The sequence below is a fragment of the Lissotriton helveticus genome, chromosome 5_1 (assembly GCF_964261635.1).
Source record: "Lissotriton helveticus chromosome 5_1, aLisHel1.1, whole genome shotgun sequence".
NCBI lineage: Eukaryota > Metazoa > Chordata > Amphibia > Caudata > Salamandridae > Lissotriton > Lissotriton helveticus.
Window position 1 is genome coordinate 2,047,016,358 of NC_136065.1, and position 25,736 is coordinate 2,047,042,093.

General features: G+C 45.7%; 1 protein-coding gene across 2 annotated transcripts in view; it reads left to right on the forward strand.

Moving 5' to 3' along the window:
• Positions 1 to 21,331: 21,331 nt before the first annotated feature.
• LOC144756256 (N-acetyllactosaminide alpha-1,3-galactosyltransferase-like) overlaps positions 21,332 to 25,736 on the forward strand; it is a 210,012-nt gene continuing 205,607 nt past the window's right edge. The window contains exon 1 of one of the 2 annotated variants that reach the window (XM_078645896.1): positions 21,332 to 21,433. The gene's annotated coding sequence lies outside the window, so the exon portion shown is untranslated. The remainder of the gene's footprint in view (positions 21,434 to 25,736) is intronic. The other variant, XM_078645897.1, reaches the window with a different exon arrangement.

Genomic DNA, 25,736 nt, shown 5'->3' on the forward strand with positions numbered 1-25,736 from the left:
TTTATCACCACAAGTCTACTCGAGTTCGGCCACTCCAACAAAAGACCAAGAATGTCCTCTGTGGCTAGGGGAAGTACGGTGACCGTGCATCCCAAGTCAACCGCCACCCAGGTCGCGAGACCGCCTGAGGGGCGCCCCCTACCCCCCCACTTTGCGGGGGCGGAATATGCTGTAAAACCTGTGCGAGAGACTTCCTCTCTCGCCCAGGATTCTTGGAACAAGCATATATCCCTACCCTCAATGAATGAGCTCCAATCCGGGGAATTTAATTTGTTTCCCAGGCCAGCCACATTCCAAGATAGTATGTTTAGGAGGGGCGGTCTGGGGTTCAGGGTCAAAAGGGGAGGGGTGCCCATGTCAGGGGGAGTTATTAGTAGCGTGTTACTATGGGGTCTTTCCCCTTGTTCGATTATGGTTTCACTCAGGCTGGGCGGAATCCCGGCTATGTTTGTGTGAGCCTCTCTGTTGGAATATTGCTCCTCGCAACGAACTGACCCGCTAGAGTTGTCAGAACAAGGTGTAGAGGGAGTGACTTTCCTTTCCTTAAAGCCCCTAGGTCGCTCGACAGCCTCCCTCCTCGTGGACCCACTCTGTCAGTCGACTATATCCAAAGTACTGTACCTATTAAAGGTTGGGATATAAACCGGATGGTTGGGGTCCGGGACGAAGTGTGGCTCCTCTCTCTCTGTCGCCCCAGCTTCCTTCCCTCCTATGGATAGTCTCCCATCCCTCCTCATCTCGCACATGGGTCACTGGTGGGTAAAAAAATGATAAAGGTAGGGGCTGGATAGATGTCCCAAAGTCAGGATAAGATCATCTGCAAATATGTGCGACGGTCGAGGGGTCCCTGAAATTAATTAGGACACAATCCCCATTAATCGATTTTCGTGTGTTGCCTAACCATGGGACCCTCCTCACCATGAGGACATCACTCAAAATTCCTTGAGGGAGGGGCCTGTTGATGGAAAGCCAATTGACCACCTTGTTTTTGAGAGCAACAGCGGGTTCTTTGGAGGAGGATTTTAACTCTGGACCCCCCGCTAAGATAACTATATATGGGCTCGCCTCCGGCGGTAAATTTACTACCCTATGTTTTTTGTTAGTGCCCTGGAATCCTTGCGTAGCTGCCGCTGTCCTTTCTGGGGGATGAGAAGTTATGGCACCCTCAGTCAACTGAGGGGGCTCAGTGTGAGGTGCGGGCGGTTAGGATTGTGATGGCTTGGAGGCCGGGGCCACCTCCTTCGCTAGTGGCGTGGGTGTAGGCTTTTTGTTCCTAAGCCCCCCCCACCTCTGGCAATATTGCTATCTTTTTTAGAGGTGTCTGCTAATTGGACCGTAGCTTTTTCGATGGTCGCTAGTCTGGCTTCCATCTTAGTTAAGCGAGCTTCTAAGGGGCTTAGTAGTGACTTCGGAAGAGCGCCGATATCAGAGAGGGTGATATCTTCGTCACCTGGAGTTACACTGTGGCGAAGTGGTGTCTGGGCTGGTATTTGTGGAAGGGGATTCGGCGGGGGTAATGGCATATTTTTCCTCAGGGGTGTATGTCCCTTACCACTTGATCTCAGATTGGTTCCCTCTGCTACGGGGTTATGTTTTGCTGCCTTAACCTTGCGTCCCCCAGGGTTTTGTGCCCCTCTTTTCCTTTTTGGAACGGCTCCTTCCCTTTCCCCCTGCGTAGGACAGCTAACTATATCAGTGGTGTCATCCGTGTTAGCCAGGTTGACGATGACAGTAAATGGGGGAGGAGGGGGCTGAGGTAGGGGTAGTAAGCTTAACTCTACAGGGGCGCTAGTATCGATATCGTTGTTTAAAAAGGTAGAATTGGTTAGGTCAGGTATATCTGGCGTGCCACTGACCCCATTCTCCCCATTGTCAGACACTATACGCTCCAGTCTCTTTTCCGGGGTCCTAGCCTGCGCTATTGTGGAGTGGTGTGGCTCACTGGTTAGAGGCGGCAGACCCGGAAGCAGAGGATGGCCCGGGACCAGGGTTCAATTCCCGACGCGGCAACTTTAGACCCATTTCCAGACTCCCCTTCCTGGCTATAGTTCTTGAACAACACATACTCTGAGTCCACTCGTCTTTCGTTGAACAACATCAGCTGTTACAGACACGGCAATCCGGTTTCAGGGCGCACAACAGCACTGAGTTGGTGATGCTCTCAGTGATGGATGACCTGCGGCTTGCAGCTGACAAGAAGACCCCCTCAGCTCTAATCCTATTGGACCTCTCAGCCGCATTCGACACGGTGAACCACATGCAGCTGTTAGCTCGTGTCCAGCGGCTGGAAGTCACTGGGATGGTCCACTAATAGATTAACTCTTTCCTGGAGGATCGGTCCCAAAGAGTCCAATTAGGAGACTGTACATCTAGGCAGGGTACCCTACAATGGGGGGTCGTACAGGGCTCCACGCTGTCCACTCTACTTTTTAACATTTACCTCCAGCCTTTGATAGATGCACTAGCCAAAACAGATTGTCAGGTGTTTAACTATGCTGACGATACCCAGTTAATTGTGCAAATTGACAACTCTCCCGCCTCAGTGTAACGTCCAGAATATCCCCCGGTTCACTATGAACTGGATGACCTCTAACTCACTGAAGGTAAATACAGATATAACAGAAGTACTTGCTCTTACTTCAGGGGTCTCACCCTGGTCCACTCTTTTTTGCCTCAAGAGCTGGGCACCACCCCTACTCCGGTGCCAGCAGTGAAGAGCATAGGTATAAAGTTGGACACTGAACTAACCCTAAATAGCCAGGTATCTGCTGTTGTGGCAACTTCAGAAACTGGTGGCCTTGCTGTCTTTCTCCACCGTGCAGACGGTTGTGACGGCACTAATCTTGTCACGCTTAGATTATGGCAACGCAGTCTACACTGGGCTTCCTGAAAAACTTCTGGGGAACCTCCAAGTGATGATGAATGATGCGGCAAGGTTGATTTATGATTTGCCAAGAAGAGCCCACACCACTCCTCTGTTGCAGCAGTTACACTGGCTTCCCATCAAGCAAAGGGGTAAATTCAAGGGGCTGTGCATTGCACATAAGTCTCAGTTTGGAGAGGCACCCAAATACTTCAAATATTGCCTGAGGCCTTATGTGCCAGGATGCTTTCTTCGGTCATCAGAGTCTTTGTTCTTGGGGGCCGAGCATTTTCAGTCACCATCCCCCAGATCTGGACTAAACTACCAGACGATATGCGTAAGGAAGCCAGGCTATTATCATTCCGGAGACTTAGAACCCTTCCGTTTATGCATTTGGATAAGCTCACTCCGCTGTGTGTTGTGTATAGTTGCGTGAAAGGATTCTAGACATCTGATTTATGTTATAGCGCTTAGAGACCTTCCGATGATTGGCGCTCTATAAATACAATTTAACATAGCATAACATCTAGGTTGGAGCACTATTTTAGATTACTTTCCTTTGCCTCTAGTGGCGAGGGTACAGAAAGAGGATTTTCTAGATCAAATGGAGGTAGCAGAGGTAGCCAAAACACTCAAAAATATGGCGTACCCAAAAACCTGTAGTAATAACGGCATTCCCACTAAGGTATGCAAGAATTTTGCAAAGGAGTGCTCTCTTTTCTAACTGATTTATTCAATCAAATCAGTGAGGAAATGGATATTCTCAAATCCTTTAAATAATCGACTATAGTTCGCTTTCTTAAAAAGGTAAATCACCTATAAATATTAATTCTTACAGACCAATCAGTCCTCTGAACTCCAATTATAAACTATTCACTAACATTTGGGCAATACAAATCATTCCCATAGCTCACTCTATGAGACATAAGGATCAGATGTGCTTTGTGCCCAATAGATAAATCACTGCAAATACAAATTTTTTGGTACAAGACTATTCAGAAAAAGAACCTATCCTGATGATGGACGCCAATTAGGCTTCTGACCTGGTGAACTGGGAGACCTTATTTTTTATTTTAACCAAATTCAGATTCCCTCAGCAATTCCTCAAGAAGCTTAAGAATCTTTATCAAAATGCTGAAGCTAAAATCATATATTTTTATTAATTCTTTTTTAGTTTATTAAATACATTGATGCATAACACAATAGTACAAACACAGTTCAATTTGTTCATCCATTTAGTCCATACCTGGGACACGGTTACTGCTACTCCCTGAGGTTTGTATAGTTCTCTTCTAGATCTGTTGATAGTCCACTAAAATCATATTTAATTCAAACGATACAGGCTTGATGAGAATTAATAGAGGCACTTGAAAAGAGTGCCCAATGCCCCCAATTTTCTTTATGTTTTTTAACACAACCCTTGGCAATGAGAATATGTAATAGAAACTCAATAGTTCCATCGATCTAATGGATGGCAAAAATTAATCTCTTCGCCGATTACATTATATTCTACCTAAAGGCTGATACAACTAATATTCAAGAGCTGCTGAATGAAATTTTAGACTACAGAACAATAGGAGACTACAAAGTGTACCAAGCAAAAACAGACCTTTTATGTTAAATGCCACATTAACTGATCTCCCCCAAGGTCTACAGCACTAGTTGGCACCCCAGCGTCCTATCAATTATTTAGGAGTATATGGTACAAAAAATTACTTGCAACTATTTCAAAAAAATAATTAATTCATGTTTATCAAAGTTGAAAGCTTATTAGATACATGGAGTGTGCTTCCTTTATCGTTGATTGAAAGTCACTTTAATAAAAATTACTATTTTACTTTCATTTTTCCAACCTCCTGATACGAATTAATATTGCATATTTTAGAGAATTAGATCAGCTCAAAAAAAAATTTATATGGAATATTACACATCCAAGTGTAAAGTTTTCTATTCTACAACTGTATAAATTACAAGGATGTCTTGTGTTACTTCATTTTCAGACCTATTATTGGGCGGTTCTTCTGGATTAAGTAGTCCAATTTTCCTTAGCGACAGAAGAGTTACATCATTTTTTATTAACCTGTATGGCCAAAGAGTCTGTAATTGAGTTACTAGCTTTTTTAAAGACAGCAAAACTTCCCAATATGACCACATATATGGTGTTTCAGTCATTTAAAGTTGCATTATAGACATCTACAATGCCTGGCAGGTCCCTGTTTATCATGCGTTCACTTTAATGCAGGAAGGCAAATTTCAAGGACTCACTTTGCCCAAATCAATTATGGAACTTTGGAAGGCAAAGGGGTTTACTAGAGAGGGAGACTTTTTTATTAGTCAAAAGCTTACAGCATAGGATGAAATTATTGCACACCATGGGATACGGAGCAGCCCCTTATGTTTAGTTTCAGACAGATAGCAGGCTTATTAACTGCAAATTATCATGTACTGAGTGAAGAGACACATACCGTAACCCATCTTTTACCAAAGAATAAACTGACCGGCGTTGGTAATTGGTTTTGAGTGTTGTGTAAATATTCTAAATTGACTGTGATTCCTGAATTCTTAGATAAAATGTATAGAACGACCCAGTGTAGGAAAACAACAGCACAATGGCAATGCATGTCAGAGTTATGTTACAAATCCTTGAGGGCTGCGAATTTTGAAAGGATGTCCTTTCTGTCTAGATGGATGGCATAATATACTCCTCATTTGTTGCACAATGTGTTTAAATATATTCCTGATTAATGCTTTCGCTGTTGATCTAATGATTCAGGGGACTGGTTATATATTTTCTTTACAAATTTTGGAACAAGTTCCTCCAAGAATTGAGCATTTGCAAGCAATTTGTGATTGTGCTCAAACCCACTTTAGTTTTATTTGGCTCAGCATAGGCCATTGGAAGGGTCAATAAAAGTGTGCAATATTTTACTTCTATTGCTATAGCGGTGGCTCGTAGCCTGCTATTGCAGAATTGGAGACAGCAAATGATCAAACTTTTGAACAGTGGTATGTGCAAATGGTGAGGACTAGAGCATTTGAGGAGGCATATGTCTGACATGCAGGAAGTTTGCCAAGAGATTTAGCTTCTTGGTCTTTGCTTGAACTTTGTGACCACAATCCATAGCTATGACACATTTCTGATCTCCTACATTTTGTAGTTTTCTGGTTTTTTTTTTAATTGCACATTCATGTCTGGGCTAGTTTATCCACAACACCAGAGACCAGGAATCTGGGTTTTGACCTATATAGATGTAGAATCAGCAGATGAAGGATGTTTTTCACCAATCAGTTAAATAGTTTGCACTATGCACTTATGTACTTTTCTTATTAACCATGATTTCAAGAATCTATGTGTATTTGTTCTAATGTTATTGCATTATAGTACTGAGTTTGTTCATTGACTGGGGCCAGCTAAGTGCAGATTGAATCATATTTTAGATCTTATGCTTGTTTATGATGTAGCACTTTAGCAACGCAGCACTTTAATGTCTTAAAGTTTTGTGTCTGTTTTATTTACTGATAATATTAATAATGGCATGTGTTAACATTTGGATGAGTATTATCGGGTGATGTATTTGTATTCACTGGTATTTTTCATGCTAGTTTGTCTTGATATTCTGCTCAATAAAAAAAGTAAATAAAAGCATTTTAATTTAGGTGGGACTTTCAAAATGAATTTTTATTTATTGTATTTAAACTAATTAAACATTTAGTCCAAAATTAAGATGCGAGTGTTTTAGTATTTTATTATGTTCTACATTTTTAAATAAATTAATTAATTTACATTAATATGTTTTTATTTTGCCTTTATTGATTTTACGGGGAAAAATTCAGGTCACTGACATAGGTCACCCAAGGTAACCTTATGTCCATTGTTTCTGCCATGTGTGGAAATGTTGTTTGAAGTTACATTAATATTTGACAGAAAAATATTTGTACTATTTTTTTTTCAAGTTTAATAAACGTTTTACATGTTCCCTATATTTTTCTTTAGGAAGAGCAAGGGGCAATGGGGCCAGAACCTCAACTGGAGATCCCGTCCAGCATTGCTTACGGATTATGTAACTGAAAGTGTGATTAAACTTCTGTATATTTTTATAAATATATATTTGCTACCTAAGGGGTTGTTATGATTTACATTTCCGGTGGGTATATTTTTTATGGCACAGAATAGGTGTATGACATAATATCAATAATAAAAAAGTTTGACATACGTATTGTGCCCTAAATATTGTTCACAAAGATAATGCTCCATCAGTGTAGATTCTTTATTACTAACTGCAGGGGGCAGCTATTTTTGTAAATGATATTTATACCATGATATTTTGTCATGTGGTATTGAGAACACAATATTCTGGTACCATCCCAGTAAAGGTTATGGGCTTATGTTCGAAAACCTCTATTGGGTGTCAAAGGCAGTCTCAAGTATAGTTCTAGGCATATTGAATACATCTATCTACTTTCTCTCTAGTTCTATAGTTTCGTCTCCATGCAAGAAATGTTTATTTTCAACTTAATGCCATAAAACATGCACATATCATTTGCATAACACATTTTGATAAATGACGAATTCAGCATCCTTACAGTGGTATTTAGTAAATAGGTGGCAAAAAACTCAAAAAGTGGGAGTTTGTACAAGAAAGTGGAAAGGTGCTAAATACATATTCCTACTTGCACTTTACCATTGCTTCCAACTTATCACTGTACACCAAAACATGGCCACAAAGAGGGGTGTCAATTCTAGGGTTATGTGGCATCTGCAGTATCAATGCTAAATGGGCAAGTTACCTTTTTACAAGTTAGCGAGGGGTGGTCTGAGGCACATTTGGTAGCTGCTGTCTTCTGGTTGTAGCCAGTGCTTTAAATGAACTATTACTCCCATGTACTTTTTCATTTTCTCCCTTTGAGTACCCGCACTTTTCCTAAAATTTAGAGAGTACCTGTCCTCATGGGGGCCTTGCATCGCTCCAGCCAGCGCTCACCTCATCAATCAACTGGTACCCCGGCGGCACCTTCCGCAAGTACTGCACGGATTTAGTCATGTTGGAAGCCTGGGACAGTTGTCTTCAAACTTTTTTATGCAGCGTCTCCCCTCCTTATCGGGCCGCCTCTAGATTTTTCACAATTATTCTATTAAATGGGCAAAGTTTAAATATGTCTAGATTTATTCAAACATTGCAGATAAGTTCTGTTGCGAGACCGTTTATAAGTATCGCCTAGCGATGCAGCACATGTGCTGCTCGCTTGCGAGATCTATTGTTGTCGGTTTTGCCTCTGAAGCGGGGTAGAAGCTCCAACCATGCTTTGAGTTGGTGCGCGTCAAAAATGCGCACTTTTTATTGTAAGGGAGGCATGTTTGTTCCCTCCCTGTCTCCTGTTTGCTGTGCCTGCCCGGACAGGAGATGTGCAAGCATATACGGCATCTCTTTTGCTCGCGGCGTATCAGCACAACGTGCGAATGGCACGCTTTCTCTTTCTTTGTGTGGCGCGCTTTCACTTTCTTTTGTGTGGTATTCTTTCATCCCGAGTTTCGCAGACGTCTCTTTTGCTTGCAGCGTTTCAGCACAATGCGTGCATGGCATGCTTTCACTTTCCCTCCCACCCCCATCGGGCCCCTCCTTCTTCCATTGATTGCCAGTACTGGTCAGAGCCCGGCATGGCTATGGACAGACACTGTACAGGTTATAAGCCGCTGCTGGAAGTGTCCCCGGCTGGCAGAGGAGGTGACCGGCGCGAGCGACGCAGACATTAAGCATTTTATTGTCTCAGCATGACATGTGCTCAGCTGATGACGTTTTCAGTTTCCAACCAGAAGGTAGCGTGTGTAAACCAACTTGGTTTAAATATATGTTTTTGAAGCCCACGCGGCTTTTGTTTTATCAGCACGGCCCCCACTTTATGGACGCCACACTTCATGATTGATATTCATGTTTTTTTTTACACAGGTGGTAGCGTGTGTACTTTTGGAGGGGGAGCGGATTTTAGGGGGTTTGGTTATTTACTATTGAAGACCGTGCACCTTTTATTGGATCGGTACAGCGATCGCTTCACAGCCACCATGGTTAAGGTTTCAGCATAGCTGGCACTTCAAGAGGCTGTCTGGCTAACTTTTAACTACACTCTGCTTTCCAGTTTCACCATCGCAGACACATCATAGCTGGTGCAGGTACATGAAGACACCGATCTTTCGGAATTAATGGAGAGGAGCCTTTTGTGTTTACTGCTTGTTGAGTATTGTCAGCGGGGCACATCATGATTCCTGGGCTCATGAGCATGTCCTGATGGTAAAGTTTTGAATGCCTCCCCTTGAGCCTGCGCTTGTGGCATCAGGGGCTCACTTAACTTGGTGAAGGGATGTAAGATGTGCCAGCTAGATTCAAATGGTACTTAGGTGACACTACTCTTTTGTTTGGCGATGCATTTCCCCCTTCTGATCAGGGAGTTAGACGAGGTCCCTGGTAGTCGGTGAATAACCTGCTATTGTTTAAATATGTCTGGCAGGGTGTTTTACTATAGTCCTATGGTCGTATGTAATCTCCTTGGCTGTAGAACCAGTGCTGCTTTGATGGTGAGTGGAAGGGCATACAATATCGCCTGAATGTTTTACGTGTAGTAACACGGTCAGCTGTGCATGTTAACCATTTCTGAAATAAGGATGCTGAATACTACACCGCAAGAATACTTTTACGAAACATTGTCCTGTGTCATTGTTCTGGTCCTGTTTACATTGCGCTTAAAGCTGGGCCCGTGTAGACAGGGCTCAATTAACAACCTTGTTAGCGTTCCACCCCAGGTCACTTCACGCTTGTTGAAATTCCAATTTTGTTTTTACCACACATTATCATTGTTGCCCACCCACCGCCAGTTGTTCTTGTACACCCTGGGTTTTGTTTTACTGCTACCCAGGTTTGATTTTATAGTTATGTTTTTTACTGATGGAACATAACCTATGTTGTCTGTTCCTCATTTTCATTCTTGACATTAGGGTGTATTTTGGAATTAAGTACGAGTCCTTAATATAATTGTGTTGAATGCTGTAACTTGTGGGTTATTGCCTAATGTAATGTAATGTCAACACTGCCATAATTAAATTGTAATATTTTCAGTCCGTTAATACTTTATGAATGGGGAAAAACAGTCAATTTCATGCCTCATTCTTTCCATTGTATTACTTAAAAAAAGAACAAGCATTTGCAATGCAACAGGTCTCGCATTTTAAAAACGTTGACCTATTGGTATTGTAAGTGACAATGCCTTTTATTATTGCAGGTTTTTTAAACACGTAAATAAAAGGCATTGCCATTTACAATGCCAATACCTCAAAATCTCGCAATTGCGAGACCTATTGCATTGCAAATGCTTGTTTTAAAAATACAGTTAAATACATGATTGCCAAACATCCTATTCTGGTCAGGCAGGTCTCACTAAAATGTCAAAGTATCCACAGTGTGGTTATTAGAAATGGGGATGGGGGGAGGGAGTTTGGAGAATATTTGGAGTCCCTTTCCTTTTTACATATAATCCCAGCCAGGATATAAATGACAAAAGATGTTTGCGATGGCCCATTACGACAGAGCAGCTACCTGCCGCTCATTTTTTTATGCTTAAAACAAAGCACTGTTATCAGCATAATGCTTCTTTTTACCAGAGCCTTGTGCCTCCACTGTATCAGTTGAGGCCCTCTATGGCCTGCCCCCGAGTTTAAAGACCCCTGGCCTGAGCTGGCACAAGAGCGCCAGAACAGCTGCTCTTGTCACCAGGACACAGCGCGTGCATCTCTGGAAGTCATTAGGGCAGGGGTGTGGCTGCAGGGTGATTACCTTAACCTTTGATCTTTCACAGCGGGCCGAGAGAGGGCTGTAAAATCTAAGGGGCGTGGCTGTGGGACTCACGCTTCATGATAGTGTCAATATGCTGTGGACAGAACAAAAGGAAATTTACTATTGCTTTCACCGTCTCTAATCTTTGATCCACAATTGAATTGCCTATTTGCATGTGTAAATAATAAGGGATCTCATTACCAAATGTACTGATCCCTATTTTGTTGACTTTAGACGGAACAGAAGGTAAGTCCAATGAAAAATGTGATATGCTCTTGGAGCAGATATGTTTGAAGCCAGCGCCAGACCGCCTGGGTTTACATGCCACATGGATGTACATGGCTGCATTTTTATCATTGGCCAACAAATGCGTTACAAGGCTAGACATGTGTGTGTTATTCACACTCATGGTTGCAATTTATTGCACACTGTGATCGAATTCCAAAAGCAGGAAACAGAAATTTTTCATCTATTTTGTGCTCCCAGGTGATTATTGTTACAACGTATTTTGTTATAAGCACACAAAATATACTTAGTTTGTAATAAGCCCCATTTCATGTCAGTGGTCATATTTTTATTCAGAAAGACCATCTTGCCGTTTGTAACGTGTCTTGAAAGCATGTTACCTTTCGTGTTATTGTTTATTGCATCAGCACTTGCAAATGCTAGAATATATTTGACGTTTAGTATAGTACGTATATGAGGCATGTAATAATATACATTATTAGCAGAATTAACTCACGTGGGATCATGGTGTGTGTTTTTATTAGACAGAGGGCAATCACAAGAAAAGAAGTATGCAGTTCCTGAGGTTGGTTGGTGTAGCACAGCTGGGTCACGTGGAGGTAGGCCGCAGCACAGCTATTATTAACGGACACCACACAGTAATATGGTCACTGGCAGGAAGACCCCGAGTGGTTTCTGGCTGTTTATTTATCCCCTCAGGTCGTGCCCGCCCAGAGGGGTGTATGGATGCATGAGCAAATGCAACATTGTAGAGGAGAGCCCGGGTGACTCTCTACATTCCTCTTTTCTTTTAGTGATAGAGTCTTAGGCAGTCCAACCTCACGGGGAGGTACACACAAAGTCCTTCAGTTGTTGACTAGGAGCCTCTGGCTCCGGCAGCAGGAACTGACCACGGCGTCTGCTGGGGAACCTAGCGTTGGCCCAGTCGACACATCTGGATGACGTCGATCATTTTCAGAGCTGGCTTCCTCCCGATCCCCGAGTGATCTCTCCAGTGACTGACCCAGCGAACCTGGTGAGCCAGGAGGTGTAAGACATGGGAAGTCTTCGAGATGTTCAGTCTCTTAACTCGAACCCGGCCTGATGATCTTCTTGAAGTTGGACACGTTTCTCATGACAGACTGCTGGCCATATTGGGCAGTGACCATGGTGCCTTGGACGTCTACAACAGTCCACTCTTCCGGTTCATAAGGTGTCCTGAATTTCCAACCAGAGTGCCTGTCTTTAAAGACTACACGATCTCCCGCGCTCAACTGCGACTCTTCTCTAGCCTTTTGGTTTGTCACAGCTCTTCTCGCCTGGACAGCAGCATTATTTTGTTCCAGGGGCACCCATGATGGATCAGTTGGAATGCTGTCGCAAGGTGGTCTCTGGAAGAGCAGATGTGAAGGGGCATACTTGGTCGTGCTGTGTGGCGTTTGATGATAGGCATCCAGAAACTGATCCAGCGTGACCTCTGCATCTTCTCCTTAGTCAACTGCAATGCGCAGCGCTCGGTTGAGGATCCGCATGAGCCGCTCTACTTCCCCAGTGTCTTGGGGTCATAGTGGAGTGATTTTCCGGTGACGAATTGCTTTTCGCTCGAGGTATTCTTGGAATTCCCATCCTTGGAAGGGTGTGCCGTTATCTGTTCGTACCTCTTCTGGTAGGCCCATGAGTGCGAATACCTTGATGAGGACTCTGTGGACATGATTGAATGCCATGGATGCCACAATCTCTTCTATGGGGAACTTTGAGAAAGAATCGACCATCACCAGCATGTTGCGCCCATCCGGGAAACTCCCGAAGTCAAGGCTGTTCTTGGTCCACCAGGGGGGTGACAGGGTACCTCGGTGATCACGGGCGCTGGGTCTCCCCCCTTGATGGTACAGGCATCTCACTGTCTTACCATTTCGTCCACCATGGAGTCCATTGCTGGAAACCACACTTTGTTCCTCAGTCTGGCTTTTGTCTTGGCCATCCCTTGGTGCCCATCATGCGCCAATGAGAGTATTCTCTTCCGTAGCTTTTCCGGTATTACGATCACATGTCCACGTAGGATGACTCCCTGTTCTCCCACACTGAGTTCGTACCTCACCTGCCAGATCTGTTGCCTTGCTTGGCTAACTTCTTCCCTGAGAGTTCACATACCGTCCAAGAAGCGGGCCCATCCATTGCCTGCCAGTGCGGTCTTCACTCTCGTCAGCGTCTCATCTTCGGAAGTGGTTCGGCCAATTTCCTCCTGTGTCATAGCTGCGAGGCACGCTCCCTGTGAGACCATCTTCACGAATGCCTCCGACTGAGACACATCCGCCGATGACTCTCGAGACTCGGCTGAGTCCGGGTGGCGGGACAAGTAGTTGGCGGTGTTGTAGGCCCCAGGACGGAAGGTAACCTTGAAGTTGTACAACTGCAGCTGTACCGCCCATCTCTCTATCCTTGGGGGTGCCAACCTGGATGACCCTGCAAACAGAGGTAATAAGGGCTTGTGGTCTGTCGCAACTTGGAACGCCTGGCCGCACAGGTATAGGTGAGTGTTGACTCTCCCGTTTTATTGCTAGGACCTCCCTCTCAATTTGGACATACCTTGTTTCGGTGTCGGTGAGGGCCTTGCTGGTGTACGCCACCGGCTTCCAGACCTCTGGGCTATGTTCTTGAAGAAGGACCACTCCAAGGCCCACTGGGATGGTGTCTACGATCAGTTCAGTGCGCCTTCCCAGATGAAAGTAAGCCATCACTGTTTTGTCTAGCAGCGCCGCCTTGATGTTGTGGAGCGCCTTGTTGGCGGTCACGGTCCATTCCCACTTGTGGTCATTGCGTGTGAGAGTGTGAAGTGGTTCCGACAGGGCAGCTAGGTTTGAAGCTTCCGCAATATGTAGCCATGCCAAAAAAACTTCTCACTTCTGTGGGGTTTTTTGGCATACTGGCTGCTCGTATGGCTGCGGCTTTCTTAGGGTCTACTTGGAGCCCTTCCCTGGTGAAGGTGTACCCAAAGAAGTCTACGCATTCCTGATAAAACAGACATTTGGCCTTGTGAAGGATTTGCCCACATTCCTCCAGTCTCTTCAGGGTGGCTCTGAGGTGGGCGTGGCGGTCTTCTAGGGTGGTTGAGAACACTAAGATGGCTCGTCCTGCAATAATCACACCCTGCAGGCCCGACAGCGCTTCCTCGATTGCAGTTTGGAAGACTTTGGCTGCCGTCGACACCCCAAAGCTGAGCCTCTTGTATCTCCAGAGGCCTACATGCATTGAGAATGTCGTGATATATCTGCCCTCAGGTTCAAGTTCTAACTGGTGGTAGCCTGCGTTCAGGTGCAATTTCGAGAACCATTTGGCTCCGTTCAAGGCCGCCTCTATGTCGTCCATAGTGGGCGTGATATGGCGCTCCCTTTTGACTGCCACATTCGGTAACCTCATATCCACACAGAGCCTGATGGCTCTGGGCTGCTTGGGCTTGAGCGCCACGACCAGCGGGTACACCCACGGAGTGGGGCCTGAGACCTTCTCGATCACGTCGAGGTCTCCAAGCTTCTTCAGCTCCTCATTCACCTGCGGGCGGAGATTGAACGGCACTCTCCTATGCCTAAGGGCAACCGGTTTCACAGTAGGGTCGATGTGGAGTTTAAACCTCTTCCCCTTGAGCTTTCCTAGACCTGTGAACAGGGTCGGGAACTCTTTCAGAATTGCTTCAGCATGGGAGTCATGGATCTGGTGGGCAAAAAAGACTAGCCCCAGGTCTTCTGCTGTATGGCAGCTGAGCAGCATGCCTTTCTTTCCTTCCGTGATGTGAAACTTGATGTCTATGGAGTGTGTGCCACTGACGACCTGGACGTTGATGACTCCTCGAAGGGGTAGTGGGTTTGTCCCTCCATACGTGTAGATCCTAGCCTTTGAGGATGTGAGCGTGGCCCGTGGTGACAGACGATCGTTCTGTTCGAAATCCATCACATTGACGGAGGCCCCAGTGTCAATGAGGGCCTGGACAGTTGTCCCTCCTACCGAGATGGAGCACATGGGCGGCGGCCTCCGTCAGTGCTGCCGACATACGATTTGACAAGCACCTCATAGTCTTCATCGTCATCTTCAAGTGTAAGGCAGCGTTCCTGCTGCGGAGTCTCGCTTATCGAGGGTGGGTCATCGATGGAGACCTGGTGAAGGCTTTGGGCCATGCCCCTTGGCCTCGGCTTTGCTTGCCTCGACCGACCACTGCGACACACCTTTGCGAAGTGGTTGATTTTTCCACATCGGGCGCACGTCTTCCCTCTTGCCCCACAGACGGCCATTGCGGAGTGTTCTTTAACACAGTAAGTTCAAGTTCAAAAGACCTTTATTCGAATTCCTTAAAATTCATAAAAGTACCGAACATAATCATCAACAAACCATAATAATATATATACATACAAATAATGAATAAAATAAACACGACATTCCATTCCATACAGTGACAATGCAATATATATCAAAACAATATGCTAGATTTCCATGATGACACAAATAAAACTGATTTACTATGCTCAGGGGTTTTCCATCATCTTACGTGCTCGTATAGCCAGTCTTAGAAAGGAACTGACACGGAAAGTTAATTCATCACTATCCAGAGCAATCAACATGTTATATGAATCTTTAAGTGTCCGTGGTCTGGATTTTTTAAAATACGGAGTTAAAAACCATTTGATGTACACAAGATAAAATTTACAGAAAAATAAAAAGTGCAAGTCATCCTGAATACTCACGCCATCACAGGGGCATGAAATAGAATCGGCACTGTGACAATGCCCTAGTGGAAAGGACAGCATAAATTTTATCGTTCCTGCCCTTAAGCGAAACAACAATGATCTCTCCCAGCTAGTCATGGGCAGGGAGAGATAGGGCGGCAGAGTCTGTCCACACAATCCATTGCCTATGTATTTCATTACAGTTGATTTTTGTGATTCGCTTCTAAGCCTTTCACTGTTGTAAAGTGCATATAGCGCATTCTTAACCTCAACTTTGTCCTTTAATTCTATACTCGTAGGATCAGTAAACAAAGTACCTCTACCAACTTCATTCAGTGATTTTAAAACTTCAGACAACCATGGAATTCTCATTCCATGGTCGCTGCTTAAACAGTCCTTTATGATATTCTGAGTAAGAGTAGCAGCATCATTCCTCCAGATTCTAATCCAGAAAAGTGCCGGTCTTGCTCTAATAAAATCACTAATATGTGGAAGGCTTAATTCACTGTGACAAATGAAGTTGGATGAGGAGATTGGTGCACCCAATACTTTCCTACAGAAGCGATTTTCCTCCCTTTGGATGCAGGGGCTGTTTCTCGATCCCCATACCTCTGCTCCATACGTGGCAACAGGTGCGCACTGTAGTTTAAAAATCTTTAAAATAGCCCTAGTGGCACCTATTTTCTTTGGGCGTGGGAGACTCAAAACAGAGTTGTTGGCTTTCGAGAACTTGCTCGTGGCGTGGGCCAAATGCCCACTCCACGAGCCGTTCGCAGCGAAAACCAACCCTAAATATGGGAATTTAGGAACAGATCCCAGTTTGTCTGTGCCTAACTGTATAGTATTGAGTTTCCTTTTGCCAGGGCCACAGGACATGATAAAAGATTTTTTTAAATTTACCTTTAGATCCAGATCCTCCATGAACTTAACAAAACTATGTACAAGCAGATGAAGAGCGTTAGGAGTGCGGGCCATAAGCACCGCATCGTCTGCATATAAAAGCACTGGAAGTGGTTTCCCTAAAATGAATGGGATATCTGTGGTAACTTTTTTCAGGCAGGTGGATAAGCCGTTAATATAAATGATGAACAACAGGGGTGCTAAAACGCACCCCTGTCTCACCCCCCTCCCTATCTCAATGGATCCTGATACCTCTCCGCCCATCCCGATACGTACCCGTGCTTTCAGGTCAGTATGGAGATAGGCTAAAAAATTTACAAGAGTGTTATCAAGACCGTTGGTTGAAAGAATGGACCAGAGCTTTGATCTATTAACGAGATCAAAAGCGGATGAGAGATCCATAAATGCGAGATAGGTGGGGGAGGAGCGGGCAACACTATATTTGTCAATTATCAGTTTTAAGTTTAGGCATTGCTCCACTGTTCCTACCCCACTACGGAACCCCATCTGACACGGGTCTAAAAAGTCAGTGTCATTTGCCCAGTCCAGTATTCTGTGGAAAATTATGCGACCCAATACTTTTAAAGTATTGTCCAAAAGGGAGATAGTAGCCACACTGCCCCCCAGGCTGCGTCCTTGGTGGCTGGAGAGTAGTGTTGGGGCAGGGTTGGATTGCTTCGATCTTTTCTTCCTTGACGGACACATGCCTGGGTGCGCGTGGCGCAGCGACTTGGGTGTGAAGGGCAGTCTCCATTTCCTCTGCCCGAACATCCGACAGCTCGTGTGACCGAGCCAGGACGAGGATTTCGTCCAGCGAGATCCCTGGTTGGTGCAGGATCAGCTTCCGCAGGAGTTTGCCGCATGCTAGTATTATTAACCCTCGATTCACTTCTCTGTGATCCGGGAATGCACATGTGATGACTAGCCGGCGTAGCCGAGCGTAGAATATGTCGACCGACTCTGTGTCCGACTGCAACACCAGTTTGAATTTCAACCTCTCGAAGTCAGGGTTAAGTTGAGGGTCGAAGTGTCTGTTAAGGGCGGTGACCGCGGCCTCGTAGTCATCATCTTCACCTGTATTGGGGAGTGTCTCAAAGAGGTCGTAGATCTCGGAGCCTCCGTAGTAGATGAGTAATGACCGATTCACCGTGCCATCTGTTTCCCTGGTGCATTTAAAATAGTGATTGAAGCGACCGTCCCACGCTTTCCATCGTGGGGCCGCTGTGGCGTGATCCCCCGTCTCGTTGAACGGTGGTAGTGGAGCAACGGCCGTGTGGCCGTGTCCTGGGGGTGGTGCATTAGCACCCCTGACTGGATTGTTCACTCCGGCTGGTAGAGCCACTGCGGCATCTGGAGCTGGGTTGCTCATTGCAGCTGGTTGCCGGGGTGATGGCGCAGTCTTGGCGCGAACAGCATGTGGAGTGTGTGCGCGTGGGTCTGTTGCCACATGCGGTCACCAGGCTCCGGCTGGTAAGCCTAGTGAGGTAGGCGAGGAGGCTGTGTCCTTGTGTGTGGTGTGCTTTAGGACGACCCTTCTGCGTGCTGACTGAGGAGTCTGAGTGGGGGGAAACGGGCCTGTGGCCTCAGCTGTAGTGCGTTCCCTTATCACCACTTTTCTCTTTTCTTTTCTGCTCCCTCTGCAATATGGCTGCATGCGCAGGTGCCCTTGTCTGTGTCTTCCCACTCGGTGGTGATGCCTCCCTCGCAAGTACAGGCAGTTTGCTGGACAGCAGTGTGGACAGGGGCCTTGAGGCCAGGCAGGGTCCAAACAGATGCAGGGCCTCCAGCGCGAGGAGCAGGCGTCGCGTCAGCAGCACGTGGTAGAGGCTGCAAGGGAGACGTCTTGGCTGGATCGGGCTGAAGATCAACCCTCCAGGGAAAGAGGAGGGGCCACAGTCCCGTAGAGTGCAACAGCGCGGAAAGGCGCAGATCAGCCTGGTACTTACTGGAGATGACGCCGGTCCTCGTGCATCCCGCCAGCTGAACACGCTCCCTTGGCACAGAGGAGACGTGTGGGCAGGTGCAGGGACCGGCAGTGAGGGCCGCAGGACGTACTGTGCTAACGTCAGCGGGTGCAGCGGCAGGGGCAGGAGGCGAGCCTAGCCTGGCTCCAGCTACGCAGGACGACGGGGCAGCAGCGCTTCAGGCGGCAGCGGAGCGTCTTGGGTGGGCTCCGGTGGCGCTCCGTCGAACACCAACTTCGAGGCAGGCACACGTGGATCACGACTGGCCTCATTGCCAATGTAGCGCGGCAGGGCCACGTGGAGGTAGGCCGCAGCTGCGCTATTATTAACGGACACCACACAGTAATATGGTCACTGGCTGGATGACTCCGGGTGGTCTACGGCCATTTATTTATCCCCTCAGTTCGAACCCGCCCCGAGGGGTGTATGGATGCATGGGCAAAAGCAACATTGTAGAGGAGAGCCCGGGTGGCTCTCTACAGTTGGGAAGGGAGGGGGAAAAATGTTAGCCCAGTAGATACCTTATTCTTTCTGATATCACATCTACAGCGTGTTTACTCCACCTACCACTCCTCTTCAACCACATATAATAGATGTTGAAAGGCTGAGTCACCAACAGCAATATCACCAGTGACTCTGTGACAGCATTTCTCATCCAGTGGCAGTGAGAGAGAAAGAATATGGTACTCAATAAAGTTATGCAAAGTATTTATCTTGCAAAACAAATCCAGTGTCCAGGTTTGACAGAAACACCCACCAGTGCCGACAATTGCTCGCTTTTTGGGGCTGCGCATTAAATAAATGTGAGAAAGCTGGGGCCTTTCTCTTAAGTAAGTTAGCTCGGGCAACATAAATAGCAATAAAGTGGATAGCTCTGGTGGTTAATGCACTTGCTAGAAAGATCTGGGTACATTCTTTTCAAAGGTTCAACTCACCTTAATTTGCATAGAGGATTATTGTGTCTGCTGGAAAGGACAGCAGGCTTCATGCAAATCCCAGATTTCTTTTTATGTAAATAGCTCAGGCGACTGCTGTTTTTGTTGCACAGAGCCTTACATGCAGGTCAAAAGTTAACATCCTTGTAATATACCTTAGTGAGTTATGACCCTGCAGCAGGCTTATATTTAGACCCTCGCTGTTTCTTCCTTAATATTTTCTTATTTTAAGGTTACTAAGAAGGGTTACTGTGGGTAGTAATGAACACCTATTAGTAAGTGCTACAAAAATGGTTATTAGTGTTGTAGCTAATGATAATATTATGAACTGCAACTACCAGAATGCAATGGGGTATGTATTGTTCAAGCTTTTCCTGGAGTGATAAGGCGGACGAGACTTGGGGTGCCCCTGAGCACCCCAAATCTGAACAGATGGAGAAAAGAAGAGAATTATCAGAACTACAGGGCAGGTAAGCCCACCAATATACCAGCAATGGCTGACCAGCTGATGTTAACACTTCCTTACTTGCGAGTAGGGCTTTAAGTGGGATGAAAAACTGGAGGCTCTCGGAGGGGCGTGGCCGATGTAATGAAGGGCGTGGCTTAAAAACACATAGGCTAAAAATCTGTGCTTGGCATAGTTAGTGTGCCGCCCGACTGTTATTTTGCTGATTCTGTCAGTGCACCCAGAAATATAATACAAGAAGTAACATTACACCTACAATAAGCCAGGACTATTGGCATTGCCAATGGTTGTTAATTGCATAAGCTAAATAAGCAACAACTAGGGCTTCGTTGTATATCATATTGAACATGCTTCAGTTGTGAAATGATGAGACAGTGAAACAAGTATTACGAGTCTCTTTGACATTACATCAAAGGCAGTAAAGGATGTTCCCGCTGCAGAGGGAAGATTGTTTTTCTTTACCCTGAGGGTGAGGGCAAAAGTGGACCCGTCTCAGCACCTGCTTTTTGGAATTCAGGACCCGGCGCACTTAAAGCCTTGATTGTGAGTTACTGAAACTATCTTGAACTGCATTCGCCGGAATGGAATGGCAACTTTCGCTAGAATTCTCCTGGCCGCCGGGAATGAAGACTCTTCCGAGCGCTGGAATGGACGTCTCGTACCTGTTACAGCTTGCCACCGTGACGGACACGTGGTTCAGTAATGTACACAGCCGAGCCAGACGGTGAGAGTGAGACGCTATCTTTCTTGTAACTTAATGAAACCACTACAAACTGCAATTATCCCAGTGCTCTGGCTGGGGAGCACGCGCAGCGTCAAGTAGTTTCAGAGCAGCGAGACGCACGCGCCTGTGATCCTGCGCTTTTCTGGAAAATCTGTAGAGATCGATTTTGCTTCGTCAGTTAGAATTGGGAAACGCGAATGCAATGGTGAAATACTTGTGGATTTTCTAGGTGAAATAACACAACTAAACGCACAAAACATTATCGCAGAAGAACCGGGAAGAAACCGTGATGTCCCCCAGCTGCCTTCCCTGCGCTTCACTCGGCGTCTCTCCCCCTCTTTAAGGCGCTCGCTGCCCCGTGGACGTAAAATAAGATTCACGCAAAGCCACTGTGATGCCGAGAGGGAAAAATGAAGACACAGACTCACCAAGGTAAATATATGCAAATAATGACGGGGGAGGGGGGGCAGAGAGACAGGAAAGAGAAGGCTGGAGCGACAGGGAAGACAGGTCCGACAGAAAGACAAAGGGACACATGATTTTTAACAATAGGTACATCACGGGCTGCGTCTGTCAGTCCAGACTCAAAACTAACAGGCAACTCGTGTCTTGCTGTGAATACATAATTAGGGGTGGAGTCTCATCATAGCTGCTGTGAATACATAATTAAGGGTGGAGTCTCATCATAGCTGCTGTGAATACATAATTAAGGGTGGAGTCTCATAGCTCTGCTGAACAGTAACATTTGAGGAAGAGGCGTCGCGGGCACAGTTCGAGAACGGATGGAGTGTGGAGGGAGCATGCAGTGAGTCTCTAGTGAAGTAAGTCACGCTGTGCGCGCGTGAGGGTAGCTCCTACGCACAGCTGCACCGGCAGATAGCGCACGCTGGAGCAAAACTAAACAGCAATGCGCTGCGACTCGGATAGCGCCTTGGACACGTACGTTTTTTTTTAAAAATCCCCTCTTTTCAATTGCAATGGCTTGGGAATTGTAGGTAGCAGCGATGAAAATGTTTCCCTAATAGGTGATAATGGGCCTGATAGCAGTCTGTGCCAGGTCGGGGATGGGCTGCTGCAGGCCACGGATCACAGCAGGCGCGTGAGATGGTCCCTGCAGCGTTACAGGCTGCTTGCAGCGGGCAGCTCAGGCCAATGTCTGAAATTGCGGACAAAAGGCGTCCATGGAAGAAACCCTTACAGACCAGTGACAAGAGGCCCACATTTCGGGCAGTCCATGAAATTTACGGACAGTCGGTCACCCTGGGTCTGACAGGGCTGTTTATTTTTATTTATTTATTAAATGCAATTTTATATAGCGCAGACTTTACCCAAAGGTGTCAGAGAGCTTCACAATAGAAACAAGTACGTTACACAAGGACATTTACATACTTACACGTTACAGATACAAACGAGATAGATGAAAAAGTAAAATAAAACAATAGGTGACAGTCACACAAAACTCAAAGACACATTAGGATCGATCGTAAAGGCATAGATTACATATTTACAAAATGTTTAAGTGCTTGTGTTTTTCATGGTTTTAGTAAAGCTTTACTGTTGGGGAGCTGGGGGAGCTGCGAAGCCCTCGCCAATTTGCAAAACATACATTGGTTAAAAACGAACATTTTCATTTTGATTTCCAAAAGCACACATTGCATTACTAGAGCCTGGCACTGGAAGGAACTACTTTGTGTGTGATTGCGCTTCTTTTGAAAGAGCAGAATGTGCTACTCACACTGAAATTACCTGCTTAAACTGCTTGCCAGCCCAGGGAGAAACGCTGCCACATCTGACCGAGAGCCCCAGCTAAAACGCTGTCATTGCTGACCTCGACCCTGCTCCAAACCGCTGCCTGTCCCCTCCCCCCGCCGCAGCCTTCCACCATCAGCGCTGCCGCCGAGTGGGGGAGTGAGAAAACTACAACTCCCAGCGGCCTCCGCGACCGGAAGTCGCGTTGAGGCGGAGCGCGCCAGGAGGGGAATAAAAGCGGACTTCAACTCCCGCGTCGCGGGAGCGCGCGGGGCCGCGCCGGGCTAAGCCCGGGCAAAGGGCGGGCCCTCTGTGGCCCTCAGTGGCGCGAAGTGGCCGGGTCGGGCCACCCACCTAAAGCACTTTTGTCAGAACCCTTAAGCCACATCCACTATAATCCTTTCTCGGAGGTCGGGGCATCATTCACTGACTAAGGATGACTAAAACGCCAAAAACACCGATGGCTACAAGATCTACTAGCAGACTAAAAACAGTGAGTACACCTTTGCCCACTATAACCGCTATAGATAAAATGCTCCAAAAAACCATAAATGTTGTAGCGGATGCTATTCAGAACACTGAGAGGCGTCTCTCTTTGACACCAAATTTATGCTTCCCAGATTTGTCTACGCACACTACTAATGGTGACCAAAACATGGATGACTCTGCCTCATCGCAGGAGTCTCTACTGTTGCAATCATTCTCGGAATTACCAAGATCACATGTCAAAGAAATAACGTCTAAATCTCTGCCCACTGAGTTAATGGAGAATAGCTTGGACAATAGTCTTATGATTTTAACTAACACTGCAAATAATGACCAACAGGAAAAGGACACATCTTTAGTTTTGGATGCTCATCCTGAGGAGAGCGCTCTATCGGTCTCTGCCCTAATAGAATCACAATCACTCAAACAACCTAATCTTCTCAAGGGCAAACGGAAAAAGCGTAAAATTAAACCTCCTATGAGGAAAACCCATCTCCTCTCAGGCAAACACAAACGTACAATTAAAGACATGTGGCAGAAAACAAGCTTGGAGAAATCCACTGAATCAACACACGGGAGGTCCTCATTAACTGCCCTACAGGACCATGATGCGCATGGAAACACTAAGACCAACACGGGTAGTTCTCTGGTCAACGAGGAAACAGGACACATTAATAAGAAGTGTAGTTCCAACATACCATCCTTGAGAGTGATCGAAACTCTAATTAAATCCCTCCTACAACCTATTAGTCACCAGATTGCTAATATTGAGAAGGCTTTGAGTAAATTCGAGAGGGCTCAAAATGACATATCATCCAGTATTCTTAGTTCACTTAAAACAGCTAATCCACCAACTACCTTTGTTCCAGCCTCTACAACTCTAAATGTAACAAACTCAAAAACTGTAAACAAACTATGTGATTCTTCAAAGAACACAGGAAAACCACAAAATTCACAGCATCAGAGTCTCCCTACAACTGACCTGATGACAAGCACTCAAACAGTTCATCCTACTGTTGTGCCCACAACGATACCCTTAGTCAATACGCTAAACACCCAAGTAGGTGAGGACGATGATGATAGTGAGTGGGCAACAGAGGGTCACCCACCTAATATAAACATAGGAATAAATGAGAACATAAGATATGTGGCTCCTCCAAATGTTAATACCCACACAAAAGTAACTGGAGCACAGACACCCAGACCCACTACAACACGATCAGCATCATACATAAACTTACCTCCACAGTCTAATCCCTACACAATAGTTATGATTGGGGTACCGAAAGTAGATGAAAATAGAGAGGAATCACGGGAGGAACTGAAGAACAAAGTAATGCAATGGCTAACTACACACAGGCCTCTTCCTCCCTATATAACAGGAACCATCCAACACGTTAAAAGAGTAGAGTGGGTGGGTACCCGTTTCAAATCCACAGAGGGGGACTGCATTGTGGTCACCTTCAAATACATAGGTGCGGCGAAATTTATTGCAGACTGGAGGAGCCCCGTGACAAATAGCCTGATCCGTACTAGGGGTCTAAGCTATTTCTATCCAGTTCGCTCAGATACCCAAAGGAATAAATTTAAATTTAATTACACTCAAGAAGGTCCTTTTATGTCCCAGCTAAACTGTCAACCCTGGTCGGACCCTGTCTTACCTTATCAAGGCATACCAGAGGGTCTAGAGCTGTACCCCTACGCTCACCCCTGCGTAAACAAAACGTACAATTACCAACCAACAGTAACTGCCGATAGACAAGGGCATAGTTTGCATCGAGCATATAATCACCCTAACATACAGTATGACTATGGATTCCCAACGGCCAATAGATATGATGCACTCTAAAACCACGACCAACTGGACGAGGTTGATTGACTGTCATCTGTCCCGCCCCGTGTTTCATGCCCTGATAGGCTAGATAACTTTGTAGAATGTAAGGCCAATTTATTAACAACCTCGATCACCCCTGAGGTCAGCTTAGCTAATACTCCTAATCTGACGAGACCTAGTTATTTAGCTAGCCCCCCAGTAGTTCATAATCCTGCCCCTCCGCCATCTGAAATATGTAGTCTCTCTATCTCTACAGCCTCTCAATACTCATCTACCCTCACATATCATAGGATGAACTCAGTAACAGATGTTAACTCACAATCACATCATCTTACTATCACAATCCCTGCAATAACTCCAGATCATAATGATGCCAACCTAATTAACATACTGTCATGGAACATTGCAGGGCTGGCCTCTAAAATTAATGACCCGATGTGGGTATCCTTTGTCAAGAAGTTTACCATCCTATGTTTTCAGGAAACCTGGCTAGTAGAGAGTAATATCTTTATTGAGGGATTTCATAGTTTCTTTGTCCATGCATCACCATCGCCTAGTGGCAGGGCAAAGGGGGGTTTAGCAATATTTATTAGTCTGTCTCTTATATTGGAGATTAAATGTGTGCAGCTGGATAGTAAGAACATCCAGATTTTGGTCCTCAGAAAAGGGAAGAAAGGAATAACCCTGGTCAACTTCTACAATTCTGTTTCTGTTCCGAGTGAATGTAACATCGACTCTCTTCTAAACCACCTAAATGATAATCGAAAAAAATTGACTCAGGACAAAATACTCCTTGGTGACTTTAACACGCACATTTGTGGAAACCCTCTTAAAGCATCTCTGGCCTCCTTGGGCTGTGGACTTGAAATAGGTCCCCACTTTACTCATTGCCATCGTGGAACAAAACTGAATACCTTAATGGACACCATGAATCTGACTATGGCATTATCCTTGAAAGACGACTCTTTTACCTTTAAAAATCCCACCTATAAAGGATCTGAGTCAGGTTCTTTCATAGATCACATCCTTCTCACAGCTGGTGTGGTCCAACAGGT